The sequence below is a fragment of the Erinaceus europaeus genome, chromosome 3 (genome assembly GCF_950295315.1).
Source record: "Erinaceus europaeus chromosome 3, mEriEur2.1, whole genome shotgun sequence".
Classification (NCBI taxonomy): Eukaryota; Metazoa; Chordata; class Mammalia; order Eulipotyphla; family Erinaceidae; genus Erinaceus; species Erinaceus europaeus.
In genome coordinates, this window is record NC_080164.1 from 147,214,620 (window position 1) to 147,236,517 (window position 21,898).

The window sequence follows — 21,898 nt, forward strand, 5'->3', positions numbered from 1 at the left end:
GTGAGTCCAACTCGCAGTTGTTAAGACCATAGACTCCAGAACAGAAAAATACCTGGTTTGGAACCCAGGCTTCTCCATTTACTTGTTGGATGACACTAGGCAGTTAGTTAACTTCTTCAGGCTTTGCTTTTTCACTCTTTGTAAAACGGAGGACTGTAATGACCTACATGCCACAGAAGTGTCTGCAGGCAAAGCACCTACAGCAGGACCTACACGGTCTCCGGCCAAGCTCTACTTTCCAGTGAGTGAAGGAGAGAGAGCACGTGACCCGGTAAGTGTAGCGGATACGCTCCGCGGCCCCTGTTTTGACAGTGAAAAGACTTGCTCTTTAGGCAAAAGTCGTTGCCTCGCTCTGTTGTACCCTGTCATTTGCTCGACTGGCCACCGTTTAGCGGAAGGGAGCTGTTTCTAATTCCGCCAGAGTCCCCAGTCACCCCCAGGTGGCATTGCTCGGGGCTCTCCAGGCCGGGGCCGTGCTAGTCCTCGCAGGGCGGTTCTCCGGCTGGGTCGCGGGGGCCGGGAGGCACGTCCGACCCCCTAGGCCACCTGGCCTGAAACAGCGAGCGCACCGGCTGTGGGAACCTGTGGCTGCAAGTCGCCTGCGCAGGGCGGAGCGGTCGGGAAGGGCGTGGCGTGTCCGTGGGCGTGTCCGGAGGCCCGGGGGCGGGGTCCTCCGGCTCTGGCTCCCGACTCCGTGGCGCCTCCTGGATTCGCTCTCCGGGGCTCAGCCGGCGCGCTCCAGCCAGGTAAGCGCGGGTGCTGGGGGGCTCCGGGCGGGAAGGGCCGAGACCCGGATGCTCTCGCCTAGCGGGGGCTCCCATATGGCCAGAGGCCGTTCCTCCTGGAACGAGACTTTTTTCTTCTGCTGCCACGATGCCTTTTGGTCCAAGGAAGAAAGGACAGGTGCCAGCCGTCCGGGGTGGCTCTGGTTTCTCCGGGCAGCAGCGCCGCCCTGTCCCAGGAGTTGGAGCGCAGAGGCCGCTCTCGGACAAGTTCAGCCTTGGGTTCACTTCCCTTGGGCTCACTTCCCAGCTGCTCTGCAGCGTGACTTCTCTCTGCCGGATCACCTCACAGTTTGGTTGGAAGGTTGGCAAAATCCAGACTTTCTACAGGTGCACGTGTCCGAGTGCCTCACTCCACCAAACCCACTTCTTTCCATCGCTCTGGAAAGTTGTGTTTGAATCTTGAAAGCGAGGGTTCAGTGAATACATCCATGTGTTTTGGAAAGAACTATGACCTTGACCTGGGCATGTGTGCTGTCCCTCAGATCCTATATATATTTTTTTTAAATGCCTTATTCCCCACCCTCCCCACGAAAGAATAAATAGTACACGGCTTTGAACCAGTTTGGAAACATTCTTATCTACTGCCAATCTTTAGAGGCTGGAATATTTGATTAGAAGACTTGATCTCAATGTTCACTAGAACCACAGGTTGGCTGGTGGCCTTTAAGTGGGGTTGAAGGTTAGCCAGACAGTTAAGCGCTTTGAGTACATCCCATGCACCCCCTTCCCCTCTCCATGAGTGTTCATTTTCCGGCTTAGGAAATTCTGAGAATGTGTTCTTCTAGATGGTTCTCCCATAAGGAACTGGAGAGGAATGAAAATCCCTAACAAGTCAGTGGGTCACCTAAATAAACTGAGGATTTAACAAGTTATTTTCTGACACTGGCAACTCCTTAGTCAGCAAGAATCACATGTAGCATGTAGTGTCATGATTCATATGGAGAAAAGGGAATTATGCGTAATCATTGTGTGTTCGAGAGGTTTTTTTGTTTGTTTGGTTACATTTTCAGTGTTTAGGAAATGCTTATGCTTTTCTCATACTTCAGTTAATCCAATCACTATGTATCCTGTGGCTCTTGTCAGCTCATGTTGTATATTGCAGTGTGTTTATGTTAGTGATCTTGGTAGTAGTTTTGTTTTGCTTTGTGAACTATACAGGGCATGTGTTGCAAGCATGCAAATCAAGGCCGTGCTCTCGTTGATAAAACCTTTGCTCCATACACACAATCTCCAAGTAGGATTTTCAAGTAGGAGCATAGTAATAATATATGCCCTAGCCTTTTTAATCTGTTTCTTTTTTTGTTGTGTGTCAGCAGAATCATGTCTTTTCAGCAGCTAGTTACTTGGGGCAGGGGCTAACTTTTATCAAATCTTGGTAAAGCTCTGAGAAGGATGACCTTTGGTCCATGATGCTGATACCTGACAGGGTAGGTGAATGGTTTTGAGCATTGCCTTGACTTTTATGGGGATGTACTGCTGTCCTCTCTGTCTTTCTCTGGACACCCACAGTGAGAGGAGGCTGGTCCTCAGCTCTCTAGCTCACATCTGTCTACTGGTTCCTTCAGGTTGATCTGGTTGATGCCTCTCCTCCTCATTCTCATTCTTCCAACTCCTGGCTTCCACCCTGCTCCACATCTCCCTGGAGTTCCACCTGTAGGGAATGTGTCTCTGTTTTTCAGGGCATGTAGACTTGGTCCATTTATTTGACGGTGTTGATTCTCAGTCCAGTGTTTGGTCCCCAGTGGAAGACCATGTCTCTTGTTTTGGAGCTCTTAAGAATGCTTTTCTTCCGGGGGCCGGGCGATATTGCAGCGAATTAAACGAACATGGTGCAAAGCGCAAGGACCTGCACAAGGATCCTGGTTTAAGTCCCTGGATCCTGGTTTGAGTCCCCGGCTCCCCACCTGTAGGGGGGTCGCTTCACAAGCTGTGAAGCAGGTCTGCAGGTGTCTGTCTTTTCTTTTCCTCTCTGTCTTCCCCACCTTTCTCGATTTCTCTGTCTTATCCAACAACAACAAGGGCAACAAAAGGGAAAACATAGCCTCCAGGAGCAGTGGATTCCTGGTGCAGACACGAGCCCCAGCAATAACTCTGGATAGGAAAAAAAATGCTTTTCTCTTACCCACTTTATATGGACAAGACTGCCTTGGGGCCTTCTGCCTTGCTTGGATTAAGGCCATAAATTGGGCATTTGTGTGGCTAGACAGGTGGCACAACAGTAGACACAAAAAATTGAAAGTATAAGCTTCCAATTTCAACCCCCCAACACCAAATACGTCACTATGATGCTGTAGTTCTCTTACTGCTCATAAAAATAAAATATAAAAAACTGAGCATTTGAGTCTCTTAGAAAGGAATGGAGTGGGAGTCGGGCTGTAGCGCAGCGGGTTAAGCGCAGGTGGCGCAAAGCACAAGGACCGGCATAAGGATCCCGGTCCAAACCCCGGCTCTCCACCTGCAGGGGAGTCGCTTCACAGGCAGTGAAGCAGGTCTGAAGGTGTCTATCTTTCTCTCCCTGTCTCTGTCTTCCCCTCCTCTCTCCATTTCTCTCTGTCCTATCCAACAACGACGACAACAACAATAATAACTACAACAATAAAACAACAAGGGCAACAAAAGGGAATAAATAAATAAAATAAATAAATAAAAAAAAGAAAGGAATGGAGTTGGCTCTTGGTCACTGGCTACTGTAAAATTATCCTTCATAAGGTGATTATGTAATGAGAATAGTTTTACTGAAAAAGGCCTAAAGAAGTGGGGCCTAGTGGTAGCTTTTACCTCTAGATAACACCTGGGTTTGTCTTTTTGTCTCCGTTCCAGCTCAACCAGTCTTTCCTTAGGTTGGATTATAACTGTTTTCCTGGCATATTTGACTGCTGAGGGCTCAGATAACTGCAACTACTGTGGTCTAGTGGTAGAAAATTACATTTTTTGTCTAGGGGAAACAAAGATGGACTTTTTCAAAATAAATTCTTATTAAAGAAACAGGTAAAAAAAAATCACTGAATGAGAAAAATGTGGGCATAAAAGCCAATCTATTTTGTATTTTCCTTTATTTTAATTTTTCTTTCCTTCTTTCTCTATTTCCTCTCCCTCCCCTCCCTTTCTTTCTTTTTAAATATTTTATTTTCTTTTTATTTTTTTAACATTTATTTATTTATTTTCCCTTTTGCTGCCCTTGTTGTGGTTATTGATGTTGTTGTTGTTGGATAGGACAGAGAGAAATGGAGAGAGGAGGGGAAGGCAGAGAAGTGGAGAGAAAGACACCTGCAGACTTGCTTCACCGCCTGTGAAGGGACTCCCCTGCCAGTGGGGAGCCGGGGGCTCGAACCGGGATCCTTAAGCCGGGCCTTGCACTTCACACCACCTGCGCTTAACCCGCTGGGCCACCGCCCTACTCTTTCTTTCTTTCTTTCTCTCCTTTCCTCCCTTCCTTCCTTCCTTCCTTCCTTCCTCCCTCCCTCCCTCCCTCCCTCCTTCCCTCCCTTCCTTCCTTCCTTCCTTTCCACCCACCACCAGGGTTATCACTGGGTCTTGGTGCCTGCAGGCTCCTGGCAGCCTCCTCCCCCACACCCCCCTTTGATAGAGATAGAAATGGAGAGGGAAGGGGAGAGAGAAGGGGAAACAGATACCTGTAGCACCGCTTCATCTCTCTTGAAGCTACCCCCCCCCCCAAGGGACCGTTTTTTGTTTGTTTCTGTTTTTAAGTTTTAAGCTTTAATCCAAATTAAAGTTCTCCCTGTTCAGAAACAATCTTGTAATTCTTTGACTGGGTTATTTTGGTATTAATTGCAGTTGAATATTTGCTGAGTTTTTTGCTTCTAAGCATAATCTGTCGACTTCCACTGGAAGATGGTGACTTGGCTCTTTTTCCTCTAACTCCCAATAGAACCATAACTTCCCCATTTTCCTTTTTTTCTTTTTGGTTGTTGCTGGGGCTTCACTGTTTTACCATTCTGGAAAGACTTTTCCAGATATAAAGAGAGGGACAGAGAGAGGGAAGAAAGGAAGAACACAAAAGTGTGCTTTGGGGGCTGGGCTCAAACCTGGGGTGCAGACATGGCTCCCTGCAGAGCTACTTTGCCAGTCCTATTCCTAGTCCTAGTCCTATTCCTGCAGTAGTCAAAAATAGTTTTGGTTAGATCAGTATTCATGGCAAAACCAAACATGACTTTATGATTTCCTTGGTGTTTATATCTGCTTTGTTTGTTGTTCATTTGCTTATTTTTTTTTTATTATTGGGGAATTAATGTTTTACATTCAACAGTAAGTACAATAGTTTGTACATGAATAACATTCCCCAGTTTCCCATATAATAATACAACCCCCACTAGGTCCTCTGAATCCTTCTTGGACCTGTATTCTCACCCCAGAGTCTTTTACTTTGGTGCAATACACCAATTCCATTTCAGGTTCTACTTGTGTTTTCTTTTCTGATTTTGTTTTTCAACTTCTGCCTGAGAGTGAGATCATCCCATATTCATCCCTCTGTTTCTGACTTATTTCACTCAACATAATTTTTTCAAGGTCTATTCAAGATTGGTTGAAAACAGTGAAGTCACCATTTTTTACAGTTGAGTAGTATTCCATTATGTATATATACCACAACTTGCTCAGGCACTCATCTGTTGTTGGACACCTGGGTTGCTTCCAGGTTTTGGCTATTACAAATTGTGCTGCTAAGAACATATGTGTCCACAGATCTTTTTGGATGGGTGTGTTGGGTTCCTTAGGATATATCCCCAGGAGAGGAATTGCAGGATCATAGGGTAGGTCCATTTCTAGCCATCTGAGAGTTCTCCAGACTGTTCTCCACAGAGGCTGGACCAACTGACATTCCCACCAGCAGTGCAGAAGGGTTCCTTTGACCCCACACCCTCTCCAGCATTTGCTGCTGTTACCTTTTCTGATGTATGACATTCTCACAGGAGTGAAGTGGTATCTCATTGTTGTCTTTATTTGCATTTCTCTGACCATCAGAGACTTGGAGCATTTTTTCATGTGTTTCTCGGCCTTTTGGATCTCTTCTGTGGTGAATATTCTGTGCATGTCCTCCCCCCATTTTTGGATGGGGTTATTTGTTGTCTTGTTGTTGAGTTTGGCAAGCTCTTTATATATGTTGCTTATTAAACTCTTGTCTGATGTATGGCATGTAAAGATCTTCTCCCATTCTGTGAGGGGTCTCTTGGTTTGGGTAGTGGTTTCTTTTGCTGTGAAGAAGCTTTTTAATTTGATGTAGTGCCATTGGTTTATTCTTGCCTTAGTCTTCTTTGTAATTGATTCGTTTCATATTGAAGATGTCTTTAAAATTAATGCGGAAGAGTTCCGCCAATACTTTCTTCTAAGTATCTGATAGTTTGTGGTCTAACATCCAAGTCCTTGATCTACTTGGAATTTACTTTTGTATTTGGTGAAATTCAGTGGTTCAGTTTCATTCTTCTGCATGTTTCAACCCATTGTTTCCAACACCATTTGTTGAAGAGACTGCTTTCCCCATTTAATAGTCTGAGCCCCTTTGTCAAAGATTAGATGTCCATAGGTGTGGGGGAATTTGCTTAATTTTTAATGTGTCATCATCATTAATCCAACTCAAAACTCATGGTCAGTATTCTAAATCTTCTATAGACATCAGCTATACTGTCACTTTTATTTCCCCTGCAGAAACCTCTCCTGAGTCTCCCAGCTTGTTCTCATCTGGGCTAGCTGTATTCTACACGGGGTAGATTTGTTACCCTCAAGGCTTCCTCCCTTCAGTGTCATCCTGGCGATTCCCATGATCTCTTTCCAGTGTTGGACCTCCTGTTGTCTGGAGCACATTTTCCTCTGTTTTGCTAGACTCCCTTGTTTTGTTGGAATCCATCTTTTGGTCTGACAACAGGCAGTTCCTGGAAAAGGATGCATGGGATGTCTATTTTTACTTTGTTATTATTATTTCTTGAGATAATGAATTCTTGAGATACCTATTGCCTTCTGAAGATTGATAGTGTAACTGAGTGTAGGATTTAGTTCCTAAGATGAAAAATTTGAAGACATTGGCCCATTGTGTTCTAGCTTGTGGTGTTACTGTTGATGTTGACAAAAAATAAAAAAAATTAATTTGTTTATTAGATAGAGACAGAGAGAAATTGAGAGGGGAGGGAGGAGACAGAAAGGAAAAGAGACAGAGAGACACCTGCAGACCTGCTTCACCACTGATAAAGCTTTCTCCTTGCAGGTGGGCACCAGGGGCTTAAATCTGGGTCCTCGTGCATAGTAATGTAAACACTTAACCACCAGGTGTGTCACTGCCTGGCCCCGAAAATTTTAGAACTGTTCTGATACTTTAATTTGTGCCAGTATCTTGTGTACAGGCTATCTACCATCTGTCTTTCTGAAAGTTTATAGAACTTTGTTTTGGCCAGCATAATCCTGAAATTTCATAAATTTCTTAGTATAGTTCTGTTTTCACCCACTGTGTGAGGCTCTTTGGAATCAGGAAACAATTCTTACAGTTTGGGAGTTCTTCCTTTTTTATTTCTTTGATAGAGGGACAAAGAGGAAAGATCCCACAACATTACTCCATCATCAGAGTGCTCCCTTAGTGCCATCCGTGTTATTCTCACATGGTGCTGAAACTCAAATGTAGGGCTTCAGGCATAGCAACGTGTGCACTCTTATCAGGTGAACTATTTCCTGTTTCCTAGTAATTTTCTCCTGTTACTTTCTTGAGTCTGGCACCATAGACCACTCGGCCATCCTGACACTCCTTTCCTGTTACTTTCTGTGATGTTTCTTTCAGAAACTCTTTAGTGCTCAGATAAGTGGACATTTTCAATTCAGCCTTAGATTTTTTTTTTTTTTTTTTTACTTTCCTAAACCCCTCTCTCTTTTTGTTTTACTTTTGGGGATCTTTTCTCAATTTTATCCTCTTCTATTTCCACTAGTTTTTTTTTAATGACTGTAATCATATTTTAAATTAAAAGTTCACTGTCATTGAATATATGCATGCATGCACACACATGTGTATATACATCCACACATATATTTGTGTCTGTGGTATGTATGCTATATCTTGCTTTACTAAAAAAAAAAAACACTATTTAATTGTTAGGACAAAGAGAAATTGAGAGGGGAAGGGGAGATAGAGAGGGAAAGAGAGACACTTGCAGCACTGCTCATTGCTCATGAAAGTTTTCCTCGCTGGTGGGGACTAGAATCTGGGGGCTTGAACACTGCTCCTTGCACATGGTAATGTGTGTGCTCAACCAGTTGCACCATTGCCAGGCCCCCCTCTTTTGCTTAACTTTTATAGTTTTATTGTTTTCTCTTATTTGCCTTAGTTATTTAATGACCTGGGGGGAATTTTTCTCCTGTTTATAGTCTCAAATTTCCTCAGCTTGCTTCTGCTTTACCATTCATGTTAGAGATTTTCCTTGCATTTATATTGTGCTTGATTGTTCCTATTTGAATGGCGAATTAAAAAGCTGAAGATGTGGGTGGACTTGTTGACTGGGAACTGTGTGATGACTGTGTGATGACTTGTTGACTGGCTGGGTCTCCTATCTGGGGGAAAATTCTGCTGAAAATTTTCCCTATCTGGGAAAATTTCCTTATTAATTGGGGAGAATCCCCAGAAAAGGCTTTCCTAGTCATTTTTCTAGTAGTTGGCTGAGAGCATCTGTCAGTGTTCTGGGTCCTAAGTAGGATCCATTCTGCAGCTGTTCATATAACCCCTCCATCCTCTCTAGTAACTCCCCTGGTCTTCCTGGTATACCCTCACCCAGAAACCCTCTCCTTTATCCTCGGTGATGGGGGTGGTATGGGGGTGGGGGGTGAGGGTAAGGAATATGAGGTGAGAGAAAAGCACTCATCTAACTGCCCAGAGTGGCTGAAGGATGCAGATGCTTTTTGAAGTGACTTTCAACCCTCTTTATTTTAGTGAACCCCTATCTTTGTAGAGGGTCCCACTAACTTTATTTATTTGTATTTTGAGACTTTAGGATATAAATTAGGCAGTTTCCTAGCTCCCCTTTACTCCACCAAAATGCTTTTGGTATTGTCTCTTCTTTCTTTTGCTCCATTCTTGAGGGTTATACAGTAAAGAAAAAAAGTACCTTTATTTGTCATTTTGTTGACATTTTGTTGATATATATATATATATATATATATATATATATATATAGAGAGAGAGAGAGAGAGAGAGAGAGATGGAGAGAGAGAGAGAGAGAGAGAGAGAGGACACAGAGCAGCACTGTGGCATATTTGGTGCCTGGGGCTGAAATTAGGATTTCATGCTTCCAAGTCTGCTGTGTACAACCTCCTGGGATTATTATTTTTTTTTTCATGTAATGTAGGAGATCAAGCTCAGGTTCTCATTCATGTACTTCACGGATGAGCTTCTTTTCCCACCTAGTTTCTTTCTAAGGGAGAAGAGTGTGTATCCAAAGCATTGTTTCACTGCCCTTAGAGTTCTGACTCATTCTCTTTTTGATACACTCCAGAAGCTCTGGGAACCAAACCCAGGGCCCCATTTGTGCAAGGCAGGGGCTCTACCACTGCTGAGTCACCTACCTAGGCCCTAGAATATAAATCTCTTTTTTTCTTTTTTGCCTCCAGGGTTATCGCTGGGGCTCAGTGCCTGCACTATGAATCCACTGCTCCTGGCAGTCATTCTTTCCTCTGTATTGGATAGGACAGAGAGAAATTGAGAGAGGAGGGGGGATAGAGAGGCTAGAGAGAAAAATAGACACTTGCCGACCTGCTTCACTGCTTGTGAAGTTCCCTCCCTGCAGGTGGGGAGCCGGATCCTTGTGCTGGTTCTTGCACTTAGAATTGTGTGTGCTTAACTAGTTGTGCCACTGCCGGGCCCCTAAAATATAAATTTCTTTTTTAAAAAAAATTTTATTTATAAAAAGGAAACACTGACAAAAGACATAGAATAAGAGGGGTAAAATATACATTTCTAACCAACTTTACCCAGACACTGGCTTGGTTCAGCCACAGCAATATGTTGCCACCTTCTCTGCCTTCACCCACAATAAATATTTTCTAATCAGTCTGGTCATAGTCTTTTACTGAGCTGAACTTAAACCTCAGCTTTCTTTATAAAACTCCCAGGATTAATTTCCAGTTGATCACAGTTGCCATGGGAAGCAGAACTTATCTATAAAGTTAGCTTGAGTGATACATAGCTTCCTCTTCATACAACCCTTGCTCCTACTCCTCCAATTCACTGTGTTATTAGGAGTCTCCTTCCCTCACTTTTGCCTCGAGTGTCTTACCTTTCAGCAGTGGTCAGCTTCTGTAAGTCTAATATTTAATTTGAGAAATGGTCCCAATGTCATTTTAAATCATTTGGTCTCAATAGTTTTCATTATTTCCTGCTGGAGACTAGTTTATCACACAATTCCTTCCTAGCAGCCACATCCTCTCTTTTCATTTCCAAATTTATGCCCTCCTTGGAATGTATACCAAGTTCCTGTTTCTGACTGGGCTGAGCAAAGGTGACTGAACTACCCTGCTCCTCATGGGTGGTCACAAATTTCCCAACCCCGTTTTACCAGTTGAGTAATTCCTCAGGCTCCTCCTCCCTTCGCACAGAATGAGGTTCCAGCATTCCATCTTAGTTGCTTTATTTACATCAGTGGAACTTATGCTTACATACAGAGGAATGATGACAAGAGTCATCTTCCACTGAAGTAGGAAGGTAGTTTCCAAACCATATTATCTGCACAGAAAAAGCAGAGCTGAGTCCTCCCTTGATGGTTGCCACTGCGTTAGGAATAGAAAACTCAGGTGCTGGCATTTGCCACGATGGAGTGGGTACAGACAGACCTGACTTGCTTTCTGGAGGATGATGGGAAAGAATAAGGTGGTTAGAATACATTTATTGGCTGGAACCCATGAGGTGCCATTTTGAATGAAAACTTGGTCCATGGGAATATCTGCAGTGCTTATTCTTCCCTCTGTGCTTTTTACCTGTTTCCTTTTATTTTATAAATAGAACCTTTGGAATCATTGCAACCTCTCTTTCTACACAGTGTAGTCTTTCTCCAAAGTTTGCTAAGTGCTTCAGGTAAATCTTCTTTCCAGCTGGATGTAAACTCTTCCAGGGGGAAAGCATAGTGCATAATAAATATGTGATCAGCATGTTAACTTAATTATTCAGATAATTGCAGGCACTTGGAAGTTAAGAAAAAAATATATGCTTGGTAATAATTATCCAAGTTGTACCCAGTAGCATTACTTTATTAAATTCTCAGTTAGATTTTCATTTCACTTTGACTATATAAACTGAAGCAGAGAAATTTCAATCTAAGTTTTTTTCCACATATATTGGAAAGAATATGTTGATTAGGTATTTAGTTTGGTGAGTTTTATGTTTTTTTTTTTTTTCCCCAGGGCATTGTTCAGTTCTGGTTTATGTGGTATGGGGGATTGAATATGGGATGTTAGAACCTCAGGCATGACAGTGTTCTGCATAAACATTATGGCATTGTGTTTTCAGAAGAGAAAGATTTTTATTTAGATTTCAGCCCTTTGTAACTGCATGCAATTAATTTTCCTATAAATATTTTTTAAAAATTTATTTCCTTTTATTGCCCTTGTTTTATTATTGTAGTTACTGATGTCATCGTTGTTGGATAGGACAGAGAGAAACGGAGAGAGGAGGGGAAGACAGAGAGGGAGAGAGAAAGACACCTGCAGACCTGCTTCACCGCCTGTGAAGCGACTCCCCTGCCGGTGGGGAGCCAGGGTCTTGAACCGGGATCCTTACGCCAGTCCTTGCGCTTCGCGTCATCTGCGCTTAACCCGCTGCGCTACCACCTGACTCCCTGTAATTAATTTTTTTAAGGTTAAAAGATTTTGAAAAGCATAACTATAGAGTATCAAAATGACAGTACTTTATGATATCATATACTGTGAGATACTTACAATGCAGAACTTCCTGTCATATATCCTGCTACTGTCACCTTTTATTTTTTGTTAAAGCCTCTAAACCTGATCTAATAAGCAAACATTTTAACTTTTCTTTATCTGCACAGCAATATCTTTCTGATACTGTGCACACTCTTAGAAACGCTGATGTCCTCATGTGTCCTCCCATATTGTTTCAAGTACAGCTTGTGAGATCATCTTGAAAGTATAACTTAGGTAGTTCACTGGATAGTGTGCTGCTTTGCCATGTGCATGATCAATGTTTGAGCCTAGCCCCCGCCGCACTGAAGGAAGCTTTGGTCTCCTTTACTTGCTCTTTTTGTTTCTTCAGCTCTCTGTCTAAATAACATATAATAAAAAAGTAGAATTTCTATTTTTCCAAGCAAGGATTACTTTGAAGGTTTATTTTTCTGTAAGTATAATTTAAACATGCAAGTTGGTTAGTTCCATTTATTTATTTTAATTATTATTACCACTGGGGCTATTTTTGTTTCACAAAAGACATTTAGCTTGCTTTTTAATTTTTATGTTTTGAATGATAAAAATGCTTGCTCCTTGAACCATATATAGAAACAAAAATGCAATTTAACTGAGTTTTGAACACTGTCAGATATATAAATTTAAGTGTGAATGCTTTTACATTTTTTAAAGTACTTTGTTATGTTTTTAAATCAACATTGCATCAAATAATTATTGCTTATGAGTTCTGGAGTTATAACTGTCTGATCTTTTTTGGCTAAGAGCCAGTGATGCATTCCACTGCCTTCCCCAGACCAAGAGCAGGACTCTGGATACTAAAATTCTTCAACTCCCAGTAGAAAATCTTAATTTTGTAAAGTTTCATGTGTTCACTGTTTAAAATTTAAGTAATACCAAAACTTACAAAGAAAAAAATTAGGGCTGAGGAGATGATACAGTGCTAGTACATAGGACTTTTCATCCCTGAGGCCCCAAATTTGATCCGTGATACCACCAGATGTCAGAGATGAGTGCTGCTCTCATATCTCCTTCATGAAAATATTAAAATTATTTTTTAATATTTTAATTTTTTATTTATTCCCTTTTGTTGCCCTTATGGTTTTATTGTTGTAGTTATTGATGTCATCGTTGTTGGATAAGACAGAGAGAAATGGAGAGAGGAGGGGAAGACAGAGGGGGAGAGAAAGATAGACACCTATCTTTAGACCTGCTTGACTGCAGTGTGAAGTGACACACACCCCTGCAGGTGGGGAGCCGGATCCTTAAGCCGGTCCTTGCGCTTTGCACCTAGTGCGCTTAACCCGCTGCGCTACTGCCGACTCCCTAGCCTTTTTTTTTTTTAATTGATGTGGTTTGTATTCTTCTGTTCTGTCATTCTTCAGTTATTGTGTTTTGAGTACAAGCCATGCTAAACTAGAGTCTTTTCACAAATGTAGTCACAAACCTCAGAAAATACAATAGCAACTGAAGCAAAGATTGATGCAGTTCAGCCAATACCAGTTAGTCAAACAACACCTCCAGTCTAAGGGGAAAAAAAAAAAAAGGAAAAGAAGAGAAGGGGGAAAAGACAAAGCAATAATAGACAATTATGCAAGTCTATTGTCCACTATAAATTCTAGAGAGGGCAAGGGTAGAAAGGAAAGGAGAAAAGAGAGACAGAGAGAGAGTCCACTCCGAGTCAGATTTCTTCCACAAAATAAATCACAAATGAGTGCCAGTGAATTCACAAAGCAAAAGAAGAAAGAAGAAGGGGGGAAAAAAGAGCAGTAAAAGGAAAGAGATTTTATTTTATTATTATTAGCTAGGAGGAGAGGATAATGAGGGTGGAGGGAAGAAGGGGAGAGAAACAAATTCCTCCCACAGTGGATAGCTGTCCAGTCACCTATCAATGGAATAAGCAACAACAGTTAATTTTGTTAAACCTGAGGAGGAGGGAAAAGGGACACGTGTATATAATAAAAGTAATAATAAAATCAAATAGAGTAAAAAACCCTAAAAGTCAGTCTGCAGCTTGGACCACTCCAGATTGGCTGCACACAGCCTGATCCCCTTACTAAACAAAACAAAACAAAGACAACCAATTATAAGTAGTATCAAAGAAAAAAAAAAAACAAAAAAAAAACTCCAGCTAGTCTTTCCCAGGCAGGGCTGAGGCCCTGATTGGTTAGGTATTCTGTCACTCAAATAGAGCTACAGCCCCCTTCAAAAAGAGAAAAAAAAAAAAAAAGAAAGAAAAGAAAAGAAAAGGAAAAAAAAGAAAGAAAAGGCTTGGAATGACAACCCACCCCTGCTGGGCTAGGAATCTTGGTAAAGAATGTAGCTCCACTGAGAGCCTGCTAGGAGCAGCTGGCCAACTTGTGGGGGCTGTTTTCAGGGTGAGGGGTTAGTTAGGGTGAATTCAGAAATAGTCAAGCCAAGGATTTTCCTTTCCTTTGTCCTTTTGGCCTCTGTTTGCCAGCCCAAGAGTGGGTTATAGGACTCTCTTTTGGTGTCACCCTGACCACCCCTTGTTCTCCCTTACCACCAATGGTCAGAAATCCTTTCTTCTCCTGAGAGTCCCAGGTTGAAAGCTACTTTTTTCCAGAGCTCACACTGGGTGTTGTCTCCAAGTCATCATCTTGGCTCTGCCCCCCAGCTTTCCTATTCTTAAACCCTCTGGGAGCATGGACCCAGGGTCATTATTGGGTGCAGAAGGTGGAAGGTCTGACATCTGTAATTGCTTCCCCGCTGAACATGGACGTTGACAGGTGGATCCATACTCCCATTCCCTCTCTTTCCCTAGTGGGGAAGGGCTCTGGGGAATCGGAGCTCCAGGACACATCTGGTTGGCATCATGGTAGCCTCTGGAACCTGGCAGCCAAACTTGCCAGTTTTGAAGCTGTCTCCTTGCAAAGCTCAGGCCAGGTGTTGTCTCCGAGTCACCATCTTGGCTCTGCTTCTTCTTCTTCTAGCGTTTGCCCTTCTTCCGTAGCCAGTCAACAGCGTCAGGTTGAGCCTGATGTAAAGTTTCGAGACCTCCTTTGAATCTGGAGAGGTGGCAGTCGTTGACTATGTGGGTCATAGTCTGTCTGTAGCCGCAGGGGCAGTTCGGGTCGTCTCTGGCTCCCCAGCGATGGAACATAGCGGCGCACCGGCCATGGCCTGTTCGATAGCGATTGAGGAGGGCCCAATCATAACGTGCTAGGTCAAAGCCGGGTTGACGCTTGCAGGGGTCTGTGACGAGGTGTTTGTTCTTTACCTCAGCTGACTGCCAACTCTGTTTCCAAGAGTCTGGAACAGAGAAGTTCAGTGTAGGCGTAGGGGACCAGATTGGGTGACGAGACGTCAAGCGTTGGACAGGGTGGGCGAAGATATCCGCGTATACTGGCAGGTCCGGTCGAGTGTAGACGTGGGAAATGAACTTAGATGATGCCGCATCCCGACGAATATCTGGCGGGGCTATGTTGCTAAGAACTGCTTTTACAAAAAAGAAAAAAAATGTTCAACCATTTGGAGTAGTTTAAGGTATCATTATATACTAACATGGCAAACCCAGTTATTAAAAATGATAATGATTGTTATATTGAAATGCTTACTAATTCAAAGAAGAGCATGCCTGAGCTAATTATAAGCTCATGAGTTAACTGTATATTCTGCTGATATGCCACTTTTAATCCTCTGTACCACCATAAGCCAGAGTTGAGCAGTGCTTTGGTTTCCAAAGCCATTCCAGAGAGATTTTTGTGATTTCCCCCTTCAGTCATCTCAGTTGTCATCACACTTAAAAAAAAGATCTTTAGCACCTTTCTATGCAATAACAAAATAGCATTATATGAAATAGTTTTTTAACTTTTAAATTTTCTTTTCCTTTTTGTTGCCCTTGTTGTTTATCGTTGTCATTATTATTGTTGTTGTTATTGCTGTCGTTGTTGTTAGATAGGATAGAGAGAAATGGAGAGAGGAGGGGAAGACAGAGGGGGGAGAGAAAAATAGGCACCCACAAACCTGCTTCACTGCCTGTGAAGCGAACCCCGGGGCTACAAGTGGGGAGCGGGGAGCTCGAACTGGGATCCTGATGCCAGTCCTTGTGCTTTCCACCCTGTACTCTGAACCAGCTGCGCTACCTCCCGGCTCCCAGAAATAGTTTATGTAACTCATAATCCTATACTCTTTAATTTTTTATCCTATATCTTTATGTATTATATAAAGTAATGTATATATATATATATATATATTTAGTCTATAATCTTTGTACATGTTAATGATATGTTAGAATATACAGTTAATTCACGAGCTTATAATTAGTTCAGGCATGCTCTTCTTTGAATTAGTAAGCATTTCAATATAAGAATCATTATCATTTTTAATAACTGGGTTTGCCATGTTAGTATATAATGATACCTTCAACTACTCCAAATGGTTGAACATTTTTTTTTCTTTTTTGTAAATAAATTGTGCTTCCATGCTTTAAAAAATTATTTATTTATTTATTATTGACTAGAGACAGAGAGAAATTGAGAAGGGAGGAGGAGATAGAGAGGGAGAGAGACAGAAGGACACCTGCAGCCCTGCTTCACCACTTGTAAAGCTTTTCCCCTGCAGGTGGGGACCAGGGGCTTGAGCCAAGGTCCTTGCACACTGTAATGTGTGTGTTTAACCAGGTGCTCCACCGCCTGGTCCCTCATGTTTTTTATTTCCCCTCTTGGGTTGATTTCCTTGGAAATATTTCTTAAAATACAATTTTAGGACTGATGATTTCTAGTTCTATTACTCTTAGTCAGAAGGACACAAAACAATAATTTGAAAAAAATCCAATAGCTACATATTAAGTTTCCATTATCATCTCTTTTGACCTTTTAAATTAGAGATGAGGAATTTTTTTTTCCTGCAAAGACCATTTAGATAACATCATTCACGGACCACACACAATTATCAGCTTAAAAATTAGCACTAACAGTGATGAAAAAACCTTTTAGAATTTTGAGTCCCACCTGCTATTTATTGACTTAGCAGGGATAGACCGTGCCATTTCTAGGGTCATTTAGGGCCCATGGGCTGGATGTTCGCCATCCTTATTATAGGTCAGTGTGTTGCCTGGGTGTGAGGACACAAGGTTTAGCTGGACTTATTGAGGGGATGGCATGCACTAGCTGTAGGGCAGATAAGAAGCCTGGGTAACTACCAGGTCTATTTGCAAAGATTCTATTTTTGTTGGTAATGCCTAGTTTTTTTTTTCTTTTTGGGTATCAGGAAAGTTTCCTAGGGATTAACAAGGAAAGGTGGAGAGATTAAGGTATTTGTGAAACTACATTTCACCTCAGTACCTGATATAGGCTTCATGAACCTTCCTGTAAATGAAGAAGCTATTATACATCCATAGGGAACCCCAACCTTCCCACCTATTTCCCCATTCCTGGATTGCATGAGGAAGCAGGATGGGCTGGGTAACTAGCAACATCAGACTTGAATTAATGTAGTTTCCTGATAAAGAACTAGAGCAGAGCTGGGGAGGCTCAGTTTAGTGGCAAAGCACAAGACTTGTGTGATTGAAGTCCCAGATTCAATCCTTGGCAATGCATGTATGAGAACTGAATAATGTTCTAGACTCCTCCTCTCCCTCTTCCCTTCCCCCTCTCCCTTTCCCTCCCTCCCTCCCTCCCTCATAAAAACAAAAATAAAAATTAAGGGGATGGGAAGGCCATACACTTGGACCTGGGTTCAAATCCCTCGTCCTCACTGGCAGGGGGTAAGTTTCATTAGTGGTGAAGCAGTGCTGCAGGTGTCTCTCTTCTTTTCTCTCTCCCTTCTTTCCTCTGTTTCTCTTTGCCTTATCAAATATAAGAAAAATTTAAAGTAGTCCGGGAGGTGGTGCAGTGGTAAAGCTTTGGATTGTCAAGCATGAGGTCGTGAGTTCGATCCCCGGCAGCACATGTGCCAGAGTGATGTCTGGTTCTTTTTCTCTCTCCTCCTATCTTTCTCATATATAAAATCTTAAAAAAAAAAAAAGAAAAAAAAGAAAAAGAAAAAATACATATACATTAAAAAAAGAACTAGACTGGAGTGAATTCCTGTTCAGATTTCTCCCTGACATCTTTATGGATACCATTTTCTAATGTTTAAAGTTTGGAATAGATTGCAAAGTTAACTATTAACTAGTGTTATGATCCTCTGCTTCAGGTTTTCAACCTATTAAGCAAAGCATGATATCATCTAATTAATAGTCCACTTCAGAAAGAGTCATGGCCTAATGCTTATAAAGGACTTTGAGCTTCTCTCAGAATGTTTTATACACATTCATGAATAATGCAGTGACTGGCTCTGTTGTTAAAGGTCACCTATATTATGCCCATGTTAGAGATGAGAAAAGTGAGGATCACAGGAGATATTGGCTTGCTGAGAATCCGAGGGTAATTTAATGTAGTATCTACACTTAGGATTCATTTCTTTCTTTCTTTCAAAAATAAGTTGTGTTCTGTGCTTACATTTTCTTTTTTCTTTCTTCTTTTTTTAACCAGAGCACTAGTCAGCTCTGGCTTAGGGTGGAGTGCTTACACTTTCTTGGAACTGTGGAACAACCTAAAGTGTGGGACACTTCTGCTTGAGTGTGTATGTATAGGGAAAGTAGGCTTCAGTTTACAGCCATACCACCCTGAACATGCCCAATCTCGTGAAAGTAGGATTTTACAGTCTTTATATACAAAAGACTTGCAGATTGGTTGCTCCCTTTGTAAGAAGGGATTATGCTTGATAGCTCCACCAGAATTTTTAAAGAGTATTATAAAAGCTGAGAATAAACTGTGATTTTCGAAGTGATTTTGAAAAATAGAAGACTGTCTATAAAGGCTGTTAAATAGTGGGAGGCTAGGAATAATGTTTTGAAAAATCAGGAATAGACAGGGAACTGAAAGCTCAGACAAAGATTAGGCATACGTGGACATTTGTCAGGATATACATGTGATTGACTAAGTCCAAGTTTATTTTATGTAGATAATGTGGGAGAGGGAGCATATACTCTAAGCTTCAAACTTGTAGTCATCACAAGCCTGTTGGACACTAAAAAGTCAAATTGGTGGTCTCAAGTCTGTAAAACAGGAGGAAAGTGGTCAATAATGCATTTAGGTAAGATGAGTCCATCTGGACATTCCATTTTATTCCCAAATATTTATTTATTTATTCCCATTTGTTGCCCTTGTTTTTTTATTGTCGTTGTAGTTATTATTGTTGTTGTTATTGATGTCTTTGTTGTTGGATAGGACAGAGAGAAATGGAGAGAGGAGGGGAAGACAAAGAAGGGGAGAGAAAGACACCTGCAGACCTACCTCACTGCTTGTGAAACGACTCTCCTGCAATTGGGGAGCCAGGGGCTCGGACCAGGATCCTTATGCTGGTCCTTGTGCTTTGTGCCACCTGCACTTAACCCGCTGTGCTACCACCTGACTCCCAGACATTCCAATTTTTTTTTTAAAGATTTTTATTTATTTATTCCCTTTTGTTGCCCTTGTTGTTTTATTGTTGTTGTTGTTGGATAGGACAGAGAGAAATGGAGGGAGGAGGGGAAGACAGAGGGGGAGAGAAAGATAGACACCTGCAGACCTGCGTCACCGCCTGTGAAGAGACTCCCCTGCAGGTGGGGAGCTGGGGGCTCGAACTGGGATCTTTAAGCTGGTCCTTGCGCTTTGCGCCACGGGCGCTTAACCCGCTGCGCTACCGCCCGACTCCCAACATTCCAATTTTTTATGCAGAAGATTTGAGCATTACCATAAACTCATTTTGGACTGTGACTTGAATGCTTGAATCCAGAGCCTCCTGTATGTGAAACATGTGCTCTACCACTGAGCTACATCCCCAGTGACAAGGTTTTATTGTAAACATTTTACTGAAGTCATTCAATACATGTGTGACTTAAAACAAAAGTACTCTCTAAATGAGCTATTGTTACAGATAATTCAGAAATGTCACATTACCCATTTTCATGGAACTTCAGTATCTAAGCAAAGTTTCCTCTCTGAGATGGGACCATAGGGAAAAATGGGAAAATATATACAAATATAGACAGATAGTTGTATAAATAATAGTTAACCCATATCTGCAACCTTAGGAGAACTGCTATAGCTTACAATGGAGGGAATAGAGATACAGAACTCTGGTGGTGTGAATGGTGTTGAATTATACCCCTGTTATCTTGTAGTTTTGTAAATCAATATTAAATCATTAATAAAATTTAAAAAAGAAGTTTCTTCTGTTTTCATCAATCTATCTTACAGACATAAAGGTTTTAGAGAAGAGCAAATGAATTCCCTCACTTTTGCTGTGATATAGTTGACATATGTCACTGTGTAAATTTAAGGCACATAATATACTGGTATGCCTTGCATATGTTGTGAAATGATTACTGCAACAATTAGCAAGTTATTTAGTACAGAGTTCCGGTATGCCATCCATTGTAGATCTGCTACTGTGACAAACTTCTGGAAGATGGAAGTAAAAATTTTAAAGGAAGAGACATACTTTTGTAATTCATGCAGAGGAAATGTGTTCTAGGGGGTGATTGTAGTTCATCTAGTCTTTCTCAGCATCCTACCTCTTAAACCATGATACTATTCTCTTATGTGCTCAGAATTTTTCTGGTATCCATAGCCTGTGGCTAAACGTGACCCTCTCCTTCTCTGAAACAATGTCACAGATTCCTAGTCACTTCTTACCTTAGTTTACTTTGGAACCACTTGTATTTACAACTGTATCCTGAGTGCCTGGTACACAGTATGTGCTCAGCACATTTACTGATTAGTAAAGGCTATCAGTATTCACCTGGGTGCCCATGTTGTGTCCTAAGTTGCCCTTAATGATACTCAACGCAGGGGTATTTATCCAGGTGCTGATGCAGCTTTTCTTTTCATTTTTTTTTTTTAACTAAGTCATAACTTACCCTTCATGTGGTACCATTGTTCTAGATAATAGTTGTCATTATTATGATCTCTAATAATAGCTATTATTTATTGATCATTTTGTGTCAAGCATTGTGTATAACCATTTATGTGCATCCTTTCATTTAATCCTTCCAGACAGCACTAGGAGGTAGGTGGCATTATCTTCATTTTACAAGGTAGAAACTGAGGCAATAAGAAATTAATCAACTTACTTGAGTTTACATAGCTAGTAAGTGTCAAGGCTGGGATTTAAAACCAGTTCTGGTTGACATCAAAGCCCTTCTAATGTTGTGTCAGGGTTGGCTTCTCTATTTGTGTCTGAGGCCTGACTGACAAAGTGATCACACTATACTGGACTTATTATTAGTTTTCTCAGACTTCCTTCCTTTGGGGGACTTCTGTCAATAATTCATATGACTTGGATGAGGTTGACCATATTCCCAAAGATAGTCATATGGCTAAACCTGTGAATCAATACCTTCATTTTGTTGTTGTCTGTTTAAAATCTAGTTATTTGCAATAGAAAGAGGCCTGTGTGATATACAGACTTCCAGAAGATGAGGATTTTTGTCTTGGATTTCCCATTGCTATTCTCTCTTGAGCCCACTGTTTTCTGGTCCTTGGTATCAACTGTTACCTGCACTAAGCCTGGAGCCCTTCTATACTTGTGGTCTCTATACCATTGCACCTTACTCAAGTTTGCTTTTTCCCTTTTAGATCTGTGAACTCTGCTTTAGTGAAAGGAGATACTGACTCCTCTTTACCATTCCCTGAGGTCTTCACCTCTCCTAGGTGCAGCCCACACACAGAGATGAGCATTTGGTTATGAGTGGAGCATTAGAGAATCTGTTCTTTGTGGACAATGGAAAAATTACTCATAAACTTTTCTTTGAATGTAGATCAAAGACTGTTGATTACTTAGGTCATCTGGCCTCTGACACCATTTGGGACCTCAGTCAGCTTAGGACAAATCTTCTATCCCCAGTTTCCTTGGCTACTTTCTGATCAGCTGGCTTATGTACTTTAAACCCTGCCATGATTCTGAATTTCCATGCTTCTACTGGCTTCTTTCCCAAATCTTTTCCGGTGATCTTTTGAGGGCTTTGTTCCATTGTGAATCAATTCTCCCACACAACAGCCTTCACAGAATGAGAGCACTGTCTTCTCTGCAGCCCTCTCTCTCTCTCTCTCTCTCTCTCTCTTATATGCACTCTTCCTGGCTTGCCTTTGCTGAATTCAGATAATGGAAAAACCATCTTGGTTCTTCCTTTGGTCATTAATTCTTGGTTATTCTCATCTGGTTCATGATCT

At 41.6% G+C, this 21,898-nt stretch overlaps 1 protein-coding gene across 1 annotated transcript in view; it reads left to right on the plus strand.

Annotated features, from left to right (window-relative positions):
• The first annotated feature begins 511 nt into the window (after window positions 1-511).
• Window positions 512-21,898, plus strand: part of TEC (tec protein tyrosine kinase) — a 152,752-nt gene continuing 131,365 nt past the window's right edge. The window contains exon 1 of the mRNA XM_007539688.3: window positions 512-746. The gene's annotated coding sequence lies outside the window, so the exon portion shown is untranslated. The remainder of the gene's footprint in view (window positions 747-21,898) is intronic.